This window comes from Pipistrellus kuhlii, unplaced genomic scaffold, assembly GCF_014108245.1.
Source record: "Pipistrellus kuhlii isolate mPipKuh1 unplaced genomic scaffold, mPipKuh1.p scaffold_m20_p_1, whole genome shotgun sequence".
Classification (NCBI taxonomy): Eukaryota; Metazoa; Chordata; class Mammalia; order Chiroptera; family Vespertilionidae; genus Pipistrellus; species Pipistrellus kuhlii.
The window spans coordinates 162,375,988-162,400,575 of record NW_023425404.1 but is presented as its reverse complement, the minus strand read 5'-3'; the positions used below and the strand labels follow the sequence as shown (position 1 = coordinate 162,400,575).

The following is a 24,588-nucleotide window of genomic DNA, read 5'->3' as shown; positions in this document are numbered from 1 at the left end:
TTTAAAAGTCACTTTATCAGAAACCTCTTGATGTACTCATTGAACCATCTAAATGAAAGTAAATGTAATGCTGAAATATAGCATAAATGCAAATTAAGTATAAATATAAATGGTTGCAATGCCTTCATTTGAGTTTGTCCTTTCTGGAAAAAAACAACAACAGGTTGTGTGTGTTTTTTTAAATAAATTTATGTAGAAAAAAACATAAAAATAAGTAGAAATATATTCTGAGTGTCCACTATTTAGGGTATGGTGTCAGCAAACCCTTAAAACCAGGAAGGCAATACATGCCAATGAGTTCTCAAAATTGCAAGTTACATAGTAACTAATCTTTGAATTACTTGGTAATGTCGAGTATAATTATCAAGTAATTTGTAGAAACATGTAATTCCTTTATAATTATAGAGCTATTACAGATGCCCTATAAAATAGGATGCTAGTACAGCCTTATCAATTTAGAATCAGTGCCTTCTTTTAACATTCATTGACTGCAGTATTCATGAATGAAACATCTGACTTCTAAATGAAAAGCTCCAGATGCATCATACACAATAGCCATTCTTTCAATCAAAAGTATGGTTTATCCTCATTGTATGAAAAAAAAGAGATTCCTCCCACTAGTGACTATAAAAACTTCCTTAATTGCTATTCTGCATGTGTAATTTTTGCATGAAAAAAATAGCATAAATACATAAAAATGGCTTACAATCTTATATTTAGTCTTACCTTTCTTAAATAAACCCTTATTTGCATACACTCTTAACCTGTTAACCGAGCGGGACTTATAAATACGTCAAACATAAACACTATTGGGAACAGGTAGGACATATGAATACATCCTTGAAATATATGTTGCGCCCTGAGAGGGACAGTATATATTTTTTGTAATCTTTATAATTGTTTGTAAAATTTATAATTTTTTAATTTGATGTTTCCATTTTTTTGTTGGTATTCTTTTCTATTTGTTTGTAATTTTGTATTTTCCTTTGTGCTTTATATATAAATAAATGAAAAATATATATATTTCATTTATTTTAATTAAGTATAAATAAATAAAAATAATAATATAAAATTACGTCCGCTGGGCGTGACGTACTGACAAGTCCTAGTGAAAGAGTATGCGCCCGTTGTAAGTTGCATAATTAAAAAGGGAACTCCCCGGTTAAAAGGTTAAAACTCTCTCCAATCAAAGAATATTTGAACTAAGTGATCTTGTATACAATTGTATTTTGCATAAATCTGCAAATAAATAAATATATCTTCAGTAAGTGCTTTTAACAGAAGTGACAATAGCATGACGTAAAGTAACATAATATAACAAAATAAACCTAAAAATTATAGCATTTAAACGTTTTTTTTTTTTTTAAAGTAGACCTAAGGTTTCCATCTGTAAGGTTTATTTTTATGTATGTACTACTTTTTCACTGAGGTCATAGCCTATTGCAGTTATCTGACCCTACATTTGATCTTTCATGTTCATGTCTTGGCATTCAAACTAAGAATTGTGTGAACTGACACTAGAAGTAAGCAGCACTATCCAAAACTATTCACCTCATGTGCTCATCGCTCCAATTGTCAGTTCTTTCTTCTTTGGCCAATAAGAATGTTTTTGTTTTCCTAGCAGCTCAGCTATATTTGTTAAAAGTGATTCATGTCATTGAATCTGCCGCATTGTCATAAATAGAACTCTTCATAGTAGATCCTCTGCATTTAAATTGCATTCAAATACAAGTACATGGATTATGTTTTTAAGAAAAAATCCTCAGGTCTAATTGGTTCCATGACCAGTAATCGTTAATTAGCCAGATTCTTTTTAAACTTTGCCTAGATATTCATTATTTGACTCTGATATAAGACATCTGATATAAATGTGTCTTTGCAATAATTAAATTTTATTTTGGAAACTCTGCTAGAGTTTTGAAGACTAATTCTAAAAGTAAACATGGAAGAACTATTATTTACCTTGAAGAGTTGAGGAACAAAGACTAGTGGTGTTTTCAATAGTCTTTAATTAAATTGCAGTGACTTAAGCAGTTGGTTGGTAGTCTACATTCATTTAAGTAATAGCATATTCTTTGAGTTATGTTATAATATGTTTTCAGGGAACACTGTGTCTTCTTTTAATTATTGTCATTATTTTTTAATTTCATCTTATATAAAGTAAGATCAGTGAAATAAACTACAAGACCTGACATTTTTCATAATAAAAAAATTCATCAGCATGGAATTTATGAAACAGATATGAAACTAACAAATTGAAGTTATTTGTCCTTGTTGTTCCATAAGCTTAAGGAAAATAAGGACTGATGAATATTCAGTGACACTTATCAGTTACAATGCTAGATATGGTATATGACCTTCTAACTCCCATTTATTTTTCTTTGTAGCATATTAACCTATTTCTAATCATCAGCTTAATTTAAAGTTAGTTTTTAATGCTACGTATTTTCAGTTATAAAATAAGTTATTGGGATATAATGCACAGCATGGTGATTGGAGTGCATACTGTATTGCATATTTGAAAGTTGCAAAGAGTAGTTCTTTAAAAGTTTCCATCATATGAAAAAGAAATTTAACCCTTTAAATTGATGTACATTATTTGAGCTAATTGTGATATAATTCTACTATCTATACAAATATTTAATCATTATTTTGTACACCTGAACCTAAAATAATAATAATATATACCAGTTATATATGGAAAAGATATGAAAGAAAAATTTCTAATTCTACAAAATATCGATAAGATTATCTTTTATTTATTTTATTTAATATTAGATTTAAGATAATGCCTATTCACAAGAGAAATAGGAGATTTACAAATGGAGGGATAGAAACACTCTGTGATGATATCTTAGCCAACTCCAAGTAAAACACTGTCCTGACCATGTTCTATTCTTTTTCATTTTGCTAAATATTTAGAATTTGTTAAAATCAATTATAGATAAGAAAGTCTCAGATTTTAATTATTTACCTTCTTACCTGTAGGAGCAGTAAGATTATATACATCAAATATATACAATTGAATCAGATATTATGGTTATTCATCCTATGTAACAAAAGAGTAATATGCAATTTAACCATCACTCCATCACAAAGATGGTGACGCCCATAGCCACAAGATGGTGGCACCCAGTCCCTGCAGGAGTCTCCCAGTCCTGGGCAGCAGCTGAGAGCAGGCAGCTTGAGTGACTTAGCAGAATGCTTGCTTAGTCGCCATGGCAATGAGGCAAGTGTTTGCCCCCACTGCAGAGCTGCTGGGGCTGAATGCTTGCTTCAAGGCAAGCTCCCACCCCCGCCCCAGAGGGCCTCTGGGCAGCTCAGGCACATCACCTTCTACATGGAATTTGGTAAGCACTTCCCTCCTGGGCATCCCTTAGGCTTGCTGCTTAGGTTGTCTTCCCTCCTGTGTCTGGAGGGAGGCTGAGGACCTGCCATTGCTGGGTGTTGCTGTCCCTGGGACCACAGCACCACAAGCTGCAGGGCCCTGGCGCCCTCCGGAGCTGGGTGCTGCTGTGGGGAGCAGCGCCTGCTCTCTGGGATCCATCTGTGCCCGGCATATTCTGCATGTTCGGGGGAGACAGTGTGATCTTGGGCTTGGGGAGTAGGGGCTGGGGTAGGGAGCAAGTGAGAGGAAAGGAGGTTAGGGCGATTTATTCCAATGGATCTCACTCCAAGAATTCATTGAAATGCTGAGAGTTCTCCTGTGATGTCAGAGTCTTGGACCTCGCCTCCAGCTTCTCTGACTCCCCCACCCTTAGGCTGCATCTCACCAACTTCAAGGAGGGAGGATGTTTGAGAAACCAGCCTGTGTTTGCTTCTTTCTGTTGTCTCTTTGTAAATCCCATTTCTGGTTTTCTACACCCTTTCTAAGGGTGACCTGGCTTTTGGCAGCAAAAACAGACTCCTCTACAGTTTCACAGCAGACCTCAGGGACTGATTCTGTTACCTCGCCCTCAGAAACCAGCAGAAACCAGCAGGTGTATACGAAGCGTTCATGTAAAAACACTCAGACTTGTAGGGAACTTTTATGAGTTTACTTGAGCCAAACTGTTCGTGTTTTCTGAAAAGCAGAATCTCAAGGGGTTGGGACAATGATCTAAAGAATGGTTGTTTTTCACTTTTTTTTTTCATTCTTCTTTTTTTTTTTAATTTAATATATTTCATTTATTTCCTAGAGGAAGGGAGTAGGAGAAAGAGACAGAAACATCATCAGTGAGAGAAGATCTTCTGCACATCCCCAACTGGAGATCAAGTCCACAACAAGGCAAGCATCCTGCCCCAGCTGCCGAGAGCCTCTGGGCCATGGAGAGCCTCTGGGCCACGGAGGGCCTCTGGGCAGCGGGTGCAGTATGGCCAGCCCCACAGAGAGCAGAGAACCATGGGGAGTGGGTCTAAGCCATCGGGGATCCTGGACTGGAGAAGGTGCAGGTCAGGCTGAGGGAATCATCCCCCATCCACGAATTTTGTACACCAGGGCTCTAGTATAATTTATAATTATATTCAGGCAAAAATACTTACACTAGGGATATTAATGTGATGGGAAAGAAAAAGGACTTCAAAGTTTTGAAATGCAAAATGTTAAGTATTTGACCCCCATTATTTAGTACTCAATTAATAAAAATAAATGACAAATTATATTTTAAATTATATTTGAAACTAGTAGTTTAAAATATATATGCAGGTACTTAATATTTTATTTTAATTTTTATCTGAGTTTATACATTTTCACATAAAGTTGATATAACATTGTCACATTTTTTCAAATTACCAGCCTAATGAAGAAAAGGATGTGTTTCATTGAAAATAAAGATGCCTAGATTCTAGCTCAACTTAGTTCTGAAACTAAGTATGCTTGGGAAATTTGAGAAGCTATTTAATGTAGTGTTGTTGTTTTTTTTCAGTCCTGCAAAACAACTCCCTTGTCCATTCTACACCATTTGAAAAATGATAAAATTGGACTAACTGACCTATAAGGTCCAAATCTAATGTGTTATGATTTTAATGCATATGCAAGTAATACATTTCTACACAGCTAAGATACATTTGTATTCATTGTGTTGCAAGGTTCCCAATTTTTATTTAATAAACACATGAATGAATAATGCAGAGTCCTTGATCCTTAACCCTTGCCAACATCTCTCATTAATTGAATGCTAATTTTGAAATAAGCAACAAATACAGTATCTGGTTCTTTCAATTTTACTTTTAAATGAAGAGGTTCCTACTGAGAACTTAAAATATAACAATTTATTACTTGGAACAAAGCATTATGTCCATATTCTTTGAATATTATCCTTTTATTTTATTCTGATATGTTCATCTAGGGGACATTCCAGACCATATGTATGTCCCATTTCAATCCAGAGCTTTTCCACCAATCCCCACCTATTACAGAACAAAAGAAAAGGCTTATTAGTAAAACACATAAATGTTCTCCCAAAATGGAAGAGGAAAGAAAACAAATCTGTATATATGATGCCATCTGTACAGTTTAATAGTTAAGAAACAAGCACTTTAAAAAAAAAAATTAAGAACAAAGTTAAATCAGAAAAACAAAACCAAAACACTCAAACCCTGACAAATGCTTTAATATTGCCTATTTATAGTTTATGAAATTTAGTTTCTCAGTTCAGGCAGACTATGAAATTTAAATTCTTATCTCGGCTACATGAATTGTGGCTTTACCTTTCCTTTCTCCCTCTATTTCATCTACTCCAATATAATCAAAGCAAAGCCACATAATTTCACAAAGTTTGCACTTGTACCCCAAAATGATATCACTCTAAGCGTCTGGTTACATTTGAGTTTCTGTTCAGATGTTAACACATTCATTAGAGGACAGAGTGACTTTTTTTAAAAAAATATATTTTATTGATTTTTTACAGAGAGGAAGGGAGAGAGATAGAGAGCCAGAAACGTCGATGAGAGAGAAACATAGACCAGCTGCCTCCTGCACACCCCCTATCGGGGATATGCCCGCAACCAAGGTACATGCCCTTGACCGGAATCGAACCCGTTACCTTTCACTCGCAGACTGACGCTCTACCACTGAGCCAAACCAGTTTCGGCAGACAGAGTGACTTTTTATTTTGATCTCCCCTGCAAAAATATTCATACAGAAAAAAAAAATCAATTGAAAAAGTTTCCCTGAAATAAGAGAATAACTTTCCCCCATTTTCAAGTATTTTTCTTCTATTGCTAAATTGTAGGAAATGTATATATGTTAAAAAAAAAAGTCCTTTATGGAGGGTTTTATGATTTTTTTTTCATAGTCTGTGGCTTATTTATTTATATTCTCACTGTTTTCCTTTTTAAAAATAAACTTTCTATGTTATAACAGTTTTAGAGTTTTAGAAAAATTGTAAAGATAGATACAGAATTGAAATTTACCCTCTACACAGTTTCCCCTTTTTTAACATCTTATTATGATACTAGAGGCACCGTGCATGATATTTATGAAATTTGTGCACTGGCGGGGGTGTACCTCAGTCCAGCCTGCACCCTCTTAAAATCTGGGACCACTCAGAGAATATCCAACTGCTGGTTTAGGCCTGATCCTGACTCCTACAGATCAGGCCTAAATGAGCAGTCAGACATCCCTCTCACAATCCTAGATGCTGGCCCCTGCCTGCCTGATTGCCCCTAACCACTTGCCTGATTGCCCCTAACCCCTCTGCCTGCTTGATCAACCGTGACCACTCTGCCTGCCTGTCAGATCACCCGTAACTGCCTCTGCCTGCCTGATTGCCCCTGAGCACTCTGTCTGCCTGATCACCCCTAACTGATTCTGCCTGCCTGGTTGCTTCTAACGCCTCTGCCTGCTTGATCACCCCTAATCATTCTGCCTGCCTGTCAGACTGCCCCTAACTGCCTCTGCCTGCCTGATTGCCCCTAAGCACTCTGCCTGCCTGATTGCTCCTAAACACTCTGCCCGCCTCCCTGATAGCTCCTAACTTCTCACCTTCCTGCCTGATCACCCCTAACTGCTCACTGGGGGGCTGCTAGCTGGGGTGAGGGGCCGTGGTCATTCTGGTCTCCGGTCATTCTGATCATTCTGCAATTTCAGTCACTGGGCTTTTATTATACAGGATATTTTTTTATGATTAATGAATTAATGTTGATATATTATTAACTAACTAAAGTCTATACTTTATTCAAATTTCCTTAGTTTTTGCCCAGCATGTATTTTTCTATTTAAGGATCCCATCAAGGATGTCACATTTCACTTAGTTGCCATGTACCAAACCTAAGACTCTTTTGGACTGTACAGTTCCTGAGACTTTTCTTGCTTCTGATGACATTCACAGTTTTGAGGATTATTCATTCTAGTACTCAACTGGATTTTCCATAACGGTTTTCTTATGATTTGTCTTGTAATGGATTTTTGGAAGAAAGACCACAGAGAAAACATACCATTCCTATTATCTTAAATCTAGAGTACGTGCTATCACTATGACTTATCACTATTGATATTAACCAAGTCACCTGGCTGAGGTGCCATTTATCAGGTTTCTCCAGGGTAAGTTATTACTTTTTCCTCTGTTACATACTATGGCCATGGAAAATACATCCCTATGTGTAGCTCATATTTATGAGTAGGCACTAACGATGGCCGATTGTCTATATAAATTACTTAGAATGTGTACTCACTGGAGATGTGTCTCTGTTATTCCCATTCATATTTTATTATAGTAAAATATACATAACATACAATTTTATTATTTTAATAATTTTGAAGTGTAAAGTTCAGTGACATCAAGAACATTCTCATTGTGTGCAAGCATCACCACCACTCACCTCCAGAACTTTTTTCCCCCCTAATATGAACCTCCCTAACCATTAAATACTAATTCTCAACTCTCCCTTTTCCATGGGTCCTGGAAACCACCATGCTGCTTTCTCTCTCTATGTACCTGATTACTCTAGATATGTTATATAAATAGAATTAATGAACAAAATAGAGCAAGAGTCATAGAAACATGGAATAGACTGTTGAATTTCAGAGGGAATGTGGGTAGGAAGAGATTAACCAAATAACTTGTATGCATATGTGCATAACCCATGAACACAGACAATAGTGTGGTGAAGGCCTGGGGGGGGGGGGGGTGTGGGCTAGAAGAGGACAATGGGAGGAAGTGATGGTGAAGGGGTTTGAGAAGATCTGATTAAATGAAACTGTGAAGAGCACCTGGGTAAGAAATAATGATAAGCAGGTAGAAAATTAGGAAACCCAAAAGAAACCCATCAAATTACTTCAGAAGAAATAAAATATTATTAAATGGTGACATGAAAGCATAAAATAGCATGTAGCTATTGTTTGAATTAGTATTTACATAGTCATAAATTGTATTAAAATACCCATTTTGCTCACAATGTTGACTAATCCAAAATTATATTATTATTAGACAATTGTGATATTGGAAGTTGGAAGGGGTGTGTGTGTGTGTGTGTGTGTGCACGCGCGAGCATGTGTGTTTTGTGAGTTCCCTGATCTCCCTTCATCTCTCTCTCTCAACTAATATATCGTATATGTTTGATTTGTTTCTTCAAGCATTTATTATTTTCTTCACCTCAGTTTCTTCACTAGCAGATATTAATTACATCATACTGCAGTTAGATCCTCTATACTAGGGGTGTCGAACTCAATCAGAGAAGGGGCCAAAATCTAAAATCCAGCCTAAATCGCGGGCCAAATGGTTTACTGAACAGTCATAAACTGTCATTGTGATGGAAACACAGCGGAGTGCAGTGATGACAGCGCGGTGCGGGCCACATTGCAAGGCCTGGCGGGACGGATTTGGCCCTCGGGCCTTGTGTTTGACACATGTGATCTACACTAATAAAAGGGTAATATGTTAATTAGACTAGACATCATTCCAGACATCCTTCCTGACAAAGATGAGGGCATGGATGTCCTGCAAACCCCTGACAGCCCCAAGCCCAGGCCGGCCCTGACCCTAGCAGGAACCCTCCCACCCTGACCTGGAGGCCCCTCAGGACAGGCCAGCTGGATCTAACTCATGCATTAGGCCTCTATCCTATGTAATAAAAGGGTGATGTACAAATCACCCAAATGGCAGGAAGACCAGAATGGCAGCTGGACCAGTCACTATTAGGTACACTGACCACCTCTTGGTCCCTTTCCTCAGCCATCAGGCTCCAATCACCTGATGGCCACCCACAGCGGGGGCGGGGCTGGCAAGTAGGTAGAAACAGCGGACCTCTTGGTTCCTTCCTCTGGCCATCAGGCACCCATCACCTGATGGCGAATGGGGAGTCAGGGGTAGGTAGCTGTGGAGGGGGGAGGCGGGGCCGACTGCAGGATGCTGGGGAAGATGGCCCTGATAGCAGGCCAAGCCTAGGGACGGGACCTGTACACGAATTCTGTGCACTAGATCCTATCTAATAAAGAGGGAATATGCTAACTGACCCTCACACTGTTGCAAAGATGGCAGTGCACACAGCCAATAAGGATGGAATATGCTAATTGACTGACATACCCACAAAGATGGTGGTACCCACAGCCATAAGATAGTGGTGCCCAGTCCCCTCAGCCCCACTGCAGTGGCAGGCATACTGCAAGTCCAGGCCTGTCCCACACCTGCATCCAGAGTTTCCCAGTCCCCTCAGCCTTCCAGCTGCCCAGTGCTAGCCCGAGGTGCAGGCAAGCCTTAGATGGCAGCTGCCCAAAGCTCAGGTAACCAGAGCCGACCGAGATTTGCACTGTCAGCAGTGGCATTAGCAGAGGTGTGATGAGGCATTGCCTTCCTCTGATTGCCGGGTCACCTCCCATACTGAGGGCTCCCAGACCATGAGAGGGGCAGGCCTGGCTGAGGGACCCCTCTGCCCCTTCCAGTGCATGAATTTTCTGCACCTGGCTTCTAGTATATAATAAAAAGGTAACTTGCAAATTGACCAAATGGCAGAATGACTGGTTGCTATGATGCACACTGACCACCAGGGAGCAGAAACTCAATGCAGAAGCTCCCCCTGGTGGTCAGTGCACTCCCTCAGGGGGAGTGCCGCTCAGCCATCAGCCGGGCTGACCACTGGCGAGCACAGCAGCCCGCCTCCATGGCAGTGCTAAGGATGTCTGACTGCAGTTTAGGCCTGCTTCCTGCAGAGATCAGGCCTAAGCCATCTGTCAGACATCCCCTAAGGGCTCCTGGACTGTGAAAGCGACCCCACCCTCCCCAAGTGCATGAATGTCATGCACAGGGTCACTAGTATTTATATATCTGTTCCTCTCAGTAAGCTGTAGGCCCTTTGAACTTGTTAATTATCTTGGCATAACTTGTTAATTATCTTTGCATCTGTCCTGTATATCTGATTATCTTTTATACAATGGATCTTAATAAATACTCCAACAATTGGTAAATGAATGAATATATTCATGTTTTCTGACTATGTATATCTCTCATATATTTTTTTACATAAAAAATGGAATTATATTCTAAATCTTAAAATATCTACAATGAAATATAGGTAATGAATATTTACTTTGAATAATGTAGTGAATTTATACATGCTTAAAAGTAATGATGACTTGGACAACTAAAAATAACAACAAAATTGACCTTGAAATTATACTTAAACCATTAAAATGGTTTTCAAATATTATTTTTTTAAATTATAATACTATACTACCTCTTTACTCTCTGACATTAAGATAGATATATCATAGGTAATAAATAAAACATTGATAGATAATAAGTAGAAGATTGATAGATTATTGGTAGATTGATGCTAGATTAATAGACAAAAGATAAAAAATAATAAAGCAAATAATTTGGAAAAGTTTGAAAGACATTTCTTTTCACTTTTGTTACATAGCTCCACCTATTTCCATATATCCACACTGTAATCTCATTACCTCATTTTTATTGAGAAAATGATTTGATATAGTAGAGACAGTCAATGAGCTGTACAGGAAGACATTAATTTTCTTGAAAGAAGCTGCTAAAGCTAATAAGACCAATCATTTTATATAAAGTAACTTTGTACTTTCTCTAAGTCATTAAAATTATATCAAGAAAGAAAAATGTTGTAGACTAAATTAATAGGGCAAATACTAGTTAAAAGAAAATGCTATAGAATGAATTTTATCTGATTTCAATATCAGTATGGGATATTGTCACAAATTAGTTTCTCCAGAAGCAAAATTAAGGTAGAGCATAATATGCAAACAATTTTTATAAGACACAAATCTTGTGAAAAAAGCAGGCCAAAATACTGGAGGGGAAATAAGTAAAATCACTCAAAAGCAACATGAAGAAAATGATTAAAATTTTTGAATTAATTTCACTCATTCCATGCTTTCTATGTTCTTTTTGAAAACTTCTAATTTTGAAATTAAATATAAAATATTTTATGCAAACTTAATTTACCTTAGCATTAAATGCTAACAAATTAATTAAAAATAAATTTAAAAATCAAATAAATATTTATTGCTACAAACTTCACTGTTTATAGCTCACACTAATAATTTAATAATGAATTCATCACTATAATAACACTTAAGTTAGCTGAGAGAATTACTAAATTAGAAATCATCTTAAATAGGAATTTTCTTAATGGACTTATTAAAAATTAATATTTAGTTTTGCTTCATATATGAAAAAATAAAGGAACTAGAGTTAAATTTTACACACTATTAGAACAATCACAATAAAATGACCCTGAGGAGCATCATCATTTTTTTCTAGTAAATAAACATTTTAATGTAAAAAGAGGAGCATAGACTTTTCAGTTATGCTCACACATAATTTATTCCTACTTTGTGTCAGTATTTTTACTTTTGAACCTGAGGGCTGTGACTAATTCTTGTTACTACATAAGAAGTAGCACACAAGAGACACCTTTAAACTCATCTTTGCATAAGTTATGTTTTAGTTGGCTTGATTCCTTACATTTTGTTTTTCTTTTCCTAAAATCATGACGCCTTTGCTCCTGGGTTACTTCCAATTGTGTTCTGCAGCTGTTAGTTCAATTCAAGATAAACAATTGATTACACAGATCATAGTACAAGTTAATCAGTCTGGGACTTTAGTAATGAAAAATAAAGCTCCAACAAGTTAATCTATCAGTCTTAAGTAGAGAAAGTATCTAGAACTAATTAAACACTGACCCCAGTGACAGTGATTTAAGCTCTACTCTTGAAACCTTTATACTCTCTAGAACAACAGTTATAAAATCTATCTTGGAATCGAAGCATATAAGAAGTACAGAATATCGTGTAAGGATATACAATTATCTGGTCCAATACTTCCCTTTCTCCTGGAGTAGCTAATTACTAATGAGTAATGTCCCTTGTTAAAATAAGTTATAGGAAATATTCAACCCCGGTTTAGGGAAGGTTTTGCATAAGTTCTCTCAGTCATTATTATGAAGAATACAAAAATTTCATAGAAGCCCCAAGCAGATTTAGATTTTATAATGCATACTTTCCAGGAAAGCTGGGGAGGTTAATATTTAACCTCACCAGACAGGAAAGAATGAGCTGGGAAATTTGTTTGGAGTTAACTACTTATGAGTCTCTGCTACAGGCAGAATTCTTTCTGTAATAAATTATTTTTTTAAGACACCAAGTCTACCTTAAGTGCCATATAGATGCAAGTAACACCAAGTTACATGTTTAGCTCAAACTAAATCTTGAAGCCAAGCTATGGAAACATCAATGTATTATCTCTGGTCTGATCTCATTTATTTTCATTTTTCTTCACACATTTTATATCTTTCTACTCTTCCTTCTATAGGGCAGAACAAATGTTGGCCACTTTATAGTTTTCAGATTCATGGAGATAGAGAATATTTCAGTACAAATTTTAAATACTGAAGAAATAGAATTTCTTCTATTTATGAGTCAAAATGTTTAACCCCGGTCATTTAACTGTGCTAGGGTTAAAAAAATATGCTAACATGGCTGTCGGGGCTACAGATCTATTGGATTGGGGGTTATTTTTTGTTTTGGGGCTTACTAACAATGATTTTTCCATATCCCTCTAATGTCTCAGAATCAATTAAGAAATCAAACAATGAAAAGAAAGAAATCAAGCAATGGAGTCAAAATTAAGATATCAAATTATTGGTATTGACAATAAATACTGAATTAGAAATTGTGGATTGGATATAGATCATAAGCATGCATTATTTTAATTTCTATGCACAATTAAAAGATTGAATCTTGGGCAATCCAACCAAAGGAGATTTTGCATCTATAGAGGAGATACACTCAATGTAGAATCCTTATCTTCCATCTTTAGAGTCTTATCACTTGGAGAAAAGAGAAAAATGTGCTTCCAGATTTGCCTTAAAAGAAGCCAGATTTTTTTGGGGGGTTGGGGGTTGTGGAGTGGGGGTGGGGACATGTGCAAATCTTTTGAAAGAAGTAACAGAATAGAATTAATACTTTTTCATATGGAAAGATTAAGAGAGAACAAGACAGAGAAAAAGCAAGATGTATAAGAAAGGAGAGAGGAAGAGATTTTTCTGAATCTTGATCGGACAATTTATTCTTCTTTATTTGGAATTGAGTGTATAAGACTATGTAAAGAATCGTGGTGCAAAACAAGTGTTGGGTGAGGCAAGACTTTTAAAAAAATTCCCCTCTGTCATAGAAGATAAAATCATATAAGACCATCTTCAGATGGGCGAAGGCCAATGAATTTTCCAAGAGTCTGTGTGAATTATAGGAGGAAGGGTTACGCAGAAAAGAACAGTTCAGCTTTAGCAGTGCTGGTAAAGGACAGACAGATTTCTTTGTAACCCATATGATAGCAATCAAGATATTCACCATACACTGTTATTCTTACTGTCTAAGTCAAAGATCATTGTCCCATTGAAATAAAGTTCCTATAGCACTATGAGTGGTATGTTGAAAACATGAGGATTTTTGCAAGGTAATTAAAGTAATACATCATTGAACTTAGAAAGTTGTTATTACAGAGAAACAACAAATGAAAGGGTAGCTTCAAGACCTAGAAAGAAGAAACTTTAAAACAAACATAAAGTATATTACTTTTTCAAATTTGAAACCAACAGTTTTCATGTACATCTACAAAATCTTTTCAGAAAATATCTTCAAGATAACATTTCCTAATATTTTGTAAACATTTTATTATATATTAATAAATAATAAACTATTAATACATTACTGATAACAAGAAATTTTATTTATTATTATTCATCTTTAATTTGCTTATCTCCCAGGGAGTTATTCAGATAATTAAGTTAGCAAAATTTTCAGGACTTTTAGGTTTCTAGGAATTATACTTAATACATTTAAATTGGAAATTTTTAGAAATTGGAGTTAGGACAGTGGAGATAATTTATAAATAGAGGAAATGAGAAGAGTTTGTTTTTTTTCTTGGACACCATTTGGACATGAATGAATACATACTTATTAGAACAAGACCTAGGATCAATCATGTCACATTCATCTAGTGACTGTCAATCTGCATTAAGAATGTCTCCAATATAGTTTGTTATCTTGAATGTTGATTCAGTATTTATATGTAGTCCTGATCCCAAATCAATTCTGTTAAAGCAACATTGATTTTTGGATTTGCCTTTATATAAAAGAAACATGAGATTAGTTTCAGTGAATAATCCTGCTTTTCCCCATGTCATCCTGAGTTCTAGGCAGGTCACTTATTAAGACCATGCCAAATCTTAGAGCAGTCAATTTTTAATTTTTAACGTGTTACTTTAGTTAAAGTTTAAAATAAGCTTTTAAAATAGATTTGTTTGGTTCTTTAGTGCCTAACTATAACATAGGATTAGTTATGAAATTTCTAGGACAAATATTGGATTCATTTATTTTTTTATTTTCAATGTTTAATGTTTAAATTCTCCAATCAGGATTATGCCTGAAGAAATGTAAATTTACCTGTGATCTAAATAAAGTATGCATTCAGTCATAACACCCTTTAAATCAGTGGGTCTCATCCTTTCTAATGTAGCAACCCTTTAATACAGTTCCTAATGTTGTGGTGACCCCCAACCATAAAATTATTTTTTTTCCTACTTCATAACTGTAATTTTGCTACTGCTAATAAATCATAATGTAAATATCTGTGCTTTCCAATGGTCTTAGGCTCTAGAGCAGCGGTTCTCAACCTGTGGGTCACGACCTTCAGGTTGAGAACCTCTAGCAGGGTTGCATTAGGAAGGTTGAGAACCATTGCCCTAGATCAGTGTTTCCCAAACTTCTCTCATGATGAGAATCACCTGGTGGAGTTGTGAAAATACAGATTCCTGAATCCCAACTAAGAAATGCTAAACTAGAATTTTTGGGAATATATAGGTAAAATTGTATAATTAACTAGATTATTGAAGAACTAGATAGATGTCAATTATCTATATATATGAAAAACCAGTACAGGAACCGCTGTAACAACCAGAACTACCTGCTGCTATGACACCCATTGTGGCCAGCAAACCGGCCCAATCGGGGTTGGGGGTGGGACTGGAAGGCCAGCCTCCCATGGTCCCTCCCCCTAGCCAGCCCCACTCCTGATCACCTAATCTACCCCAATAGGGGGCAGGGCCAGCCGGCCAACCTCCTGCAACCCCTCCCTTCAGCCTGCCCTGTCCTTGAATGGCCCCCACACCCCCAATCAGCCTGCAGCCTCTCCCCCTGGCCAGCCCCACCTCTGATTACTCCCTCACCTCAATAGGGCCAGGGCTGGCAGGCCAAATTCCTGCCATCTCCTCCTCCTGACAGGCCCCGCCCTGATTCACCCTGATTGAGTCTGGGCCAGCTGGACCCCACCTGTGCACGAATTCATGCACTGGGCCTCTAATGTTATATAATCAGGATAACTTTCATCTATCTATAGAACATTCTGCAATTTACATATTTTATTATACCTTAATTTGACTTTTACAACTCTGTAAAATGCAAAACATGTTTGATTCATTTTATTTAACAGTAAATGGATTTAAGATGAAATGTAAATGACTTTGTCAAGATCAATCTTGACCTGGATTTTAGCTTAAGTCTTTTTCCAAATTCATTGGCTATGTCTTTATTTATTTATTTATTTATTTATTTAAATTTCTTTATTGATTAAGGTATCACATATTTGTCCTCAACCCCCATTCCAATCCCCTGCCTCTCCCCACTCATGCCCCCACCCCCCTATTGTCCTTGACCACTGGTTAGGCTCATATGGATGCACATAAGTCCTTTGGTTGAGCTATGTCTTTACAACACACAATTTCTCATTGTTCCTGAACAGTTAAATAGAGGAATTTTTCACAATTTCTAATACCCAACTTACAGCTTTTGAACTTATGATTGATGGTATCATCATACAGGCAGTAATTTTTCATTAAATCATAGATGAGTAATAATTGCAATTAAGATACTTTTTCTGCTCTCTTGAGATTTCCTAGATTTTGCTTCTTATTAGTAAAACACATGAAATAATGAGATTTTTAAAGAATTCTATGTCATTGGGATTAACATAAAAATGTTTTCAAGATTGTCAGCTATAATATGATTTATTTGGTTATATTATCATTCCATTAAAAATAAATTAATGAATGGCACAACTATGGTTATAAAGACCAAGAATTGTATGAATTCTTCATTTATCCTTTTCTAGCTTTAGAAAAGCTTAAATTACACCTGTGGGGTCAGCCCAGTTATTTTCTTTTTATCAATACAACTCAAACATAATAAAACCACTTGATAAACAAGTTAGAAAATAATTTCTGATGCAGGCTTAAGTATAAATTATTAATATTTCCTCTTTATTTCTATATTTAGATACCATGGTTTCCAAATTTATGGGTACCCTCTATCCTATTTAATAAGTTCTTTAACATCTTTTCATTGTTTCCTGACTTCCATCAAGACTACTTTGAATGATGATTTATGAACATTGAATAAATCTATACTATGCATACAGAACTCATGTTCTCTTCATACCATATCATTCTCTTTAATTACTCATTATGATACCATCATTATCTAACATGACTTCAGTGAGGAGTGCTGTGTTATATATATTTGATGGTCCCAGTTGATTTTGAATCTCAGTCTCCTTTGTTTTAGATAGAGCACTTTATAATATGTACTAGAAGCCCGGTGCATGAAAATTCATGCACTTAGGAGTGGGGGCATCCCTCAGCCCAGGCTGTACCCTCTCACAATCTGGGACCCCTCAGGTAGGGTCCTTAGGCCTGGCCTGAGATCAGGGCCTATTGGGGCTTTCCTTTCCCTGGCTGCAGGCAGCTGACCGTGCCCCTGCTGCTGCCACTGCTTGCCATCTGTGCAGTGCTGCCCCCCCCCTTCCCTGCCACTAATTGCCTCCCTCTGCAGACAATAGGCATGGGGTACAGTGGCTTGGCTGGCCTGGGCCTCCCTCTGTGGGGCAATTGCTGGCCAGCCACACACCTGCCACAGCATCACTGGCAGGTGGCCTGGCCTCCCTCCCTCTCTTTCTTTCCTTCTTTTTTTCCTTCCTTCCTTCCTTCCTTCCTTCCTTCCTTCCTTCCTTCTTTCTTTCTTTCTTTCTTTCTTTCTTTCTTTCTTTCTTTCAAGTAAGAGTAATGTTTACTGAGTAATACAGAACTGAGTACTATTAATGGTTAACCAAGATGGAGATGCACCGCCTCGTGCCCTTGCCACCCTCAATATCCAGAGACTACAGTACTTAGAAGTTACACACAACGGCCATAACTGCTGAATATCTGTTCATAACAAACAAACCATAGCATGTTTATACTGTATCACATTGAGTGATTATAGAAATCCATTTATATATTGCTTGTATAAAATCTTTTTTTGTAAAATATATTAAAAAAATAAAAAATAAAAAAAATAAAAAAAAAACTATATATATATATATATATATATATATATATATATATATATATATATATATATATATATATATATAATGTGCAGTTGAAAGCCCTGCCAGGACAGCCAGTCTGGAAACATTCAGAGAGTATGTACAATGGAAGGGCACCCGTGCCTCGTGCCCACAGCAGCTCCAGCAGGGCGGGCAAGGGTGTGCCCTGGCTTGTCACTCTGGGCAGGAGTGAGCTGGACCACGGTGGATGGAAGCAGCAGGGCCTGGCACTGTGGCCTCATCCAGCCTTGAATCAGAATCAGGGTCAGTGCCAGAGTCAGGGCTGGGGGCAGGCAGATTGCAGTTTCACTCTGAGTTCCATACTCAGCCTAATTTTGATTGCAACTCATGGCTTTTCCTGGCTACTCAGAGCTCCTTTGGGTGGGTGCCCTGGTGGAGAGGCTAGAGAAGTGCCCACAGCTGCCTGGTTGGGCATCTCTTCAGCCCAAAGCTTCTGTCCTGACTCCTGCAATCCTGGCCCCAGGCAGAGCAGGCCAACCTCAGGACTACTTTGGTCTCAGCACTTGATCCTGTGTTTCATCATCCTGGGTTTCTTCCCCTGGTATGACTGATCTGAGTTTCACCAAAAAGCTTGGCTGATGCTGGCTGTGTTGAACCTCATTGAAGAGTTTTTCATGCAGCAAGGAAAAGTCCTCTGGGACCTTCCTCCTCATCACCTCCTCCTCCTCCCAGCCCATGGTCACTTCTCCAGCTGTTTCAGCAGTGAGTTGCCTTCTGAGTCAGGGGTCTAATCGCTGTCAGTCCTGACAATGCAGTTGGGGCGATGCCGGTTGAGCAACAGGATGAGGTGCTGCTGCTTCTGCTTCAGCTCCTCCATCTGGGTTTTTAGCTCTGCATTCATGAGCTCCAGATCTCATTGATTCCTGCTGAAGAAACTCTGTCCACTCCTTCTTATTCCAGCATGGGGCTGCCACCACTTTTTTCTTTTCCCAGTGCCTTTTCCTCCACTCCTCTTCCTTGTGTAGCTCACTTTTCACAGGTTGAGGCCTCTTGCCCAGTTTCACCTCCAGGAAGTGCAAAGAGGCAATCCTGGCCCCAGTGCTGTGGATGTCAGCTTATTTCAGGTCCTCTGCAGTGAGGGCTGGACTGGAAAGTCCAGTCAGGGGGCTGAGCCCTGGCAGAGCGTCTGCAGTTATGGAAAGATCTGGGATCTACTCAGGCATCATAGCAGCAGGAGTTGTAGTCCAGTCCTGCAGAAGCCGCAGGGAGAGGCTGCAACCCTGAGGCCTGGGCCAGGCTGCAGGCACCATGACCACTCAGGAGCCATGGTGGCACCAGCCCCACCCTGCAGCCTCCACTACCGCCAGTGCCTCCCATTACAGCTGCCTAGCATCCCTCCAGCAGGCTGTGGCCTGGATCACCCTCTTTGAGGTGAGTGGGGCTCTGCTTGCCTTCCTCATCGTCCCCAACCACTCGCATGCCTACATGATTGCCCCAAACACTCACCTTCTTGATCAACCCTAACTGCTTGCTGGGGGACCGGGCCAGCCCAGCGAGGGGCCTTAGTGGTTTTGGTCTTTGGTTGTTCTGGTCTCTGGGCTTTTATTATATAGGATTATAAAGTTTACTAAACATAGTTTATCTTTCGTGACTAAAACTCAACAGCAGTAGTATCTGACACTGTCCATGATGCTATGCTTCCTCAAAGGATACTGAATGGCTCCGGGCTCATCTTTTATTTCATTCTACACCATCGCACAATGATGCTTCTTTAACAGTGCTTTCTCCTTGGGGTTCTTTGAGGGCTCTGAGCTTTTCTGCCATTGCTCAGTAGCATGGTTTCGTCTGCTGTTCAAGAACTCCATTTGTTCTGATCAGGATCATTTTCTTTTTTCTTAACTCTTGTATTCTCTCTTTGCTTTTCACTGTAAATTTCTGTTTCATTCCTTACCCAAACCTGAATATGATGCACAAACTTTGCCTCCAATTCAACATCTCATAGAGTTGAAATGATCAGGAGGATGGGGAAAAGTTTCAGGGCTACGAGCTCTATAAAATTACCAATTCAGTGACTTAACTGCTTTCCTGCTGCAGGTAGCTCTTCTCTCTTTACGACAGATTACATCTAACCCAACTGGTCGCCACCTTGATTTGAAAACTTTCTTGTCATAGGGGCTAATTACCAGTAGGAAAATGTGGCTATTTTCAATAAAGATGGATGCATGTCTAAACATTACCTGCAATTTAACTTTTATTCTTCTTCCTACTCCTCTACAGTTCAATAGTGCAGATAAAGACACATAAATTCCACACATGTTAACAAGTTAGATAATATTTCTAACTTCTACTGTGAAACACAATTTACCAGTAACTCATTTCATTTCTATCATTTGGGAAAAGAGAAGAAAATCTTAAACACCCTTCATTTTCACATAGAAATATTTCATGAGTTATTGGCAAAAAGAAAACTATGATCTAAAAGAAACTAAGTACTTTAGATATTCACTTAAATAAAGAAGAGAATCTAAATAAAAGATAACACTGATCTTGTAAATTCCTTCTTTCAGTACCCCCATTACCTATTCTGTGGTAGTTTTCTTTTCTTCTTCTACCTCAATTTTATTTTCCAATTCTTTGAAATAATTCTCATTCTAAACCATGAGGCTTAGCGATAAGAGAGATATATCAAATAAAATTAGCTTTCAAGTCAGACTCAAGTGTAAAAACAAATCATTTTTTTTCTAAAATGTATTATCTTTTTATATTTATAACACATTCAGTGCTGTCTCAACTCCTAAGATAATGAAAAACTCTTTTCTCTGTCAGTTTTAACTCCTCAAGCAATTTTATTAAAGCTTCACAACTTTATATATAATTTATATGTTGAATAACCCCAAATTTATATCTCCAGTCCTAGTGAGTTTCCAGGCACTCAAATTCAGACAAGCCATTGCTAATTTTACATGTTCACTTTTAAACACAACTGGCTTCTCAAACATAAAGAATAAAATGATAAGTTGTGTATTTCTTCCTACAACACTGAACATCCTCCAGTCTTCAGCATTATAGGAGTTGGCATTATTATCATCAATATGATCAGGCCAAGAAAACAAATTCTAAGAATCATCTTCACAGAGTTTAGCTTCCAGTGATGAATGAAGTGAGGGAGCAAAAGAGCAAGTGCAAAGGCAGGGATTTTTTTGTTTTGTTTTGTTTACCAACTTTTAGACATCCAGTATGAAAACAATAAATGATTGTTGAATGAGTGGATTAGGTGATCAAACAAAATATGAAAATATTTTTCTTAGTCCTTTTAAATTAAGCTTTTAAATACAGTTTGCTTTGCTCTTGTTGGCTAAAAAGTCTTCAAAAAATTTTTTTCCAATTAATTTGGTGATTATTTTAGTTCTGACTTAGTAGCAAATAAGGGCTCTCTATTTGGACTATCGAAATATACTCAGACTTCTTCATGACAGGAAGTGTGTGTCACTCATTCTACTATATACTCAGGAGGGACTACCTGCCCTTAGCATTTACAACTTCAAGAGATGTTCATTGAATAAATTAACGATCCAATTCATTGCAATTAGATTTATTTAAACCTTTTATCACAATTACTCTTTTTATAAATTATACTTTTATTTAGATACATAATTATAATAAATTAGAGGCATGGATTCATACACTGGTGGGGGGCGTGGCCTGTGGGGATTGGCTGGCTGTGGGAGCCCCACTCATCGCGGTCAGCCAAGTGTCTGTGGATCTGCCCTCTGAGCGGTTGCTGAATGAGAAATTAGTCTGACCTGATATTTCCAAGTAATGTCTTGGGTAAGGTGTGTTCTGTGTTCTGGAGGAGCTTGGTGGAGAGCTTTGTACCCCAAAGTCACTCCGTGAATGTCCTTGATGTGCAATGTCAGGCTGGTGACACCATGGGGGATGTTCAGGGCAGCTGTGCTCCAGGATCCTCAGCCATCAGGACAGCCGGGTGGGGGGGAGAGCACAGTCACATCCCCTCTTGCCATCCACCTATGCCAGCTCCCCGTGCTCTTTCTAGAACATACCTTAGAGCAGTGTTTTTCAACCTTTTTTAGGCAAAGGCACACTTATTTCATGAAAAAAATCACGAGGCACACCACCATTAGAAAATGTTAAAAAATTTAACTCTGTGCCTATATTGACTATATATAAAGTAATTCTCTTGAATAGGAATCAAATAAACACAAAGAAAGTATTTTATAATTACTTTATTATGAAATATTAAGTAAACAAAATAGTGAAAAATTATAAAATTCTTGTCTTGTCTGCACCTACGGCACACCAGGCAACATCTCAGTGTGCCGCGGAACAGCGGTTGAAAAACGCTGAATTAGAGGGCCTGCATCAGCTGGTAGGGTCAGGCCAGAGTCTGAATTGTCTCAGGTATTTGATAGGTGCTGGGACTCGGCCTCACCTTGGGCCTTCTAGCGGCTGCTTCCACCATGGGGCAGCTCCGCATTGAGTGACTGCCCCCTGATGGTCAGTGTGTGTCATAGTGTTGGTTGACTGGTTATCCTTTCATTCGGTTGCTGGGCTTATACAGACAGACAGACAGACAGACAGATAGATAGATAGATAGACAGATTTTATATATATATATATATATATATATATATATATATATATATATATATATATATATATATGATGTTGTATATATATATATATATATAAAAAGATCATATTCTATAATCCCATGGGATTATAGAATAGAAAAGGACTTTAGGACTATCCATTCAACCTCCTAACTTTAGGGATGAAAAAACAGTTTCACACAGCTTGTTTCTTTCTCAGGGTTTTATATTTAGTTATTATTAGGCCAAGAGAAAAGTCAGGCCTCCTAATTTCTAGAGTGGAATTTTTGCCAATGTTTTGTGTTTTTTGCCATGGTTAAAAGCAAAAATGTATGAATATTCAAGAATCTCTTCTGAATATTCTAAAACAAAGAAGAATAGTAACGTAAACTATAGGGGGAGTGATTTGTTTGAAGCTGCTAAGAGATGCTAATTTTCTAAAATTATTATTGCCTGTATTCATTATATTGAAATGAATGCAGAAGATAAAAATGGATATAAAATTGAGCATCTGGGAGGATAGTAATGAGTGCTCAGCAGCTGAAAATAACTGAGTGCTTCAATGACCAAATTGATTCATTTTCACAGTGTACCAAAAAATATAATGTTAACAATTAATGAGCATGGTCATAACCAATATATTTAAAAAGTTAAATGGTTAAATATGGATAGCAGTTAGAACATTGGATACAGCTTTTAGAATTTATTGTTGTTCATGTCCATAGCACTAGGAATAGGAATAAGAAGAAGCCATGAGAGGGGATCATAATATAGTCAAAGGGTAGTCTTCCTGTCAGCATTTTATGGAGAACTGCATCCAATTTTTCCCACTCAAAACAGTGGAACCAGCACTTATATAGACTATAGTGCTGATGAAAAACAAAATAATCCTCTGGTGCAATAATTGAGACAGACAATGCTAGGTTAGATTATTGGCCAACTATGGTGGTCCTGAATTTCAACCTAGATAGCTAAGATGTAATAAATTATTAGTTGTAAATAGGTTAATCTTAAGTGACAGAGTGACATGAGTTTTTGCATTTTTCTGGTGTCAACCTTAAAAACAAAGAAGCAAGGTTATTTGAGTGGTAACCAAGTCTATTTGAGAATATTAGAGGAATTGCAATTCAGAACATGAAAACTATGGTAAACCATAGGCAAACCGAAGGAGATAAAAAAGAAGTCAGGACCTAGCTGGTTTTGCTCAGTGGATAGAGCACCAACCTACAGACTGAAGGGTTCCGGGTTCAATTCCAGTAAAGGGCATATGCTTGGGTTTTGAGCTTGAATCCCACTTGGGGATGTGCAGGAGGCAGACAATCAATGCTTCTCTCTCATCATTGATGCTTCTATTTCTCTCTCCCTCTCCCTTCCACTCTGAAGTAAGTAAATAAATAAATAAAATAAATAAAATAAATAAGTCAGCTATTGCAGGGTTTAAGATAAGATTGTGGGTGGTCTTTCATTAGTGGCTGGTGGTAGCTGATTGCTATTGCTGGGGAAAGAGATGGGCAGTTGGCTGATACTGAGGCATACAGTAACAAGAAGTTCTTCCTTCTCCCCATTGAATGGATAGGTGCTGACTATGTAAGTTGCAATAGTGGCACAAGCAGTACATGTGTGAAAACTCTCCCTTCTTGGATTCCCAACTTCATCTCCATTTTGAATGAGATTTTTACTTATTTTAACACCAGAATATGACATTTTCCCTACTCAACGCAAGATTTGAAGCTAAAGTTTTGTTTCATCATCAATTAAGTATAAAATAAAAGTACTAATAATATTCAGGTTTTGACATTCTGTATAAAGATTTTCCTGTAAGGCAATATGCTTGAAAGATAGACTTTGTAAATAACAGGAGAACAAGGGTTTTCTAATTGCTATAAACAAAAAGAATCAAGGGATAACTCAAATAATAGCATTTGTTATAGATGATATATAGATTAGATAGATGATAGGTAAATAGATGATAGATAGATGATGATGATGATAGATAGATAAATAGATAGATAGATGGATAGATACCGTGTTTCCCCCAAAATAAGACATCCTCCAAAAATAAGACCTAGAGCATGGAAAGATAAAACATCCCCTGAAAATAAGACCTAGTGCAACTTTGGGAGCAAAAATTAATATAAGACACTGTCTTA

At 37.4% G+C, this 24,588-nt stretch overlaps 1 pseudogene; it reads right to left on the bottom strand.

The window, feature by feature from the left end:
- Nucleotides 1-18,567: 18,567 nt before the first annotated feature.
- On the bottom strand, nucleotides 18,568-19,060 carry LOC118710292 (annotated as a pseudogene).
- Nucleotides 19,061-24,588: the final 5,528 nt, after the last annotated feature.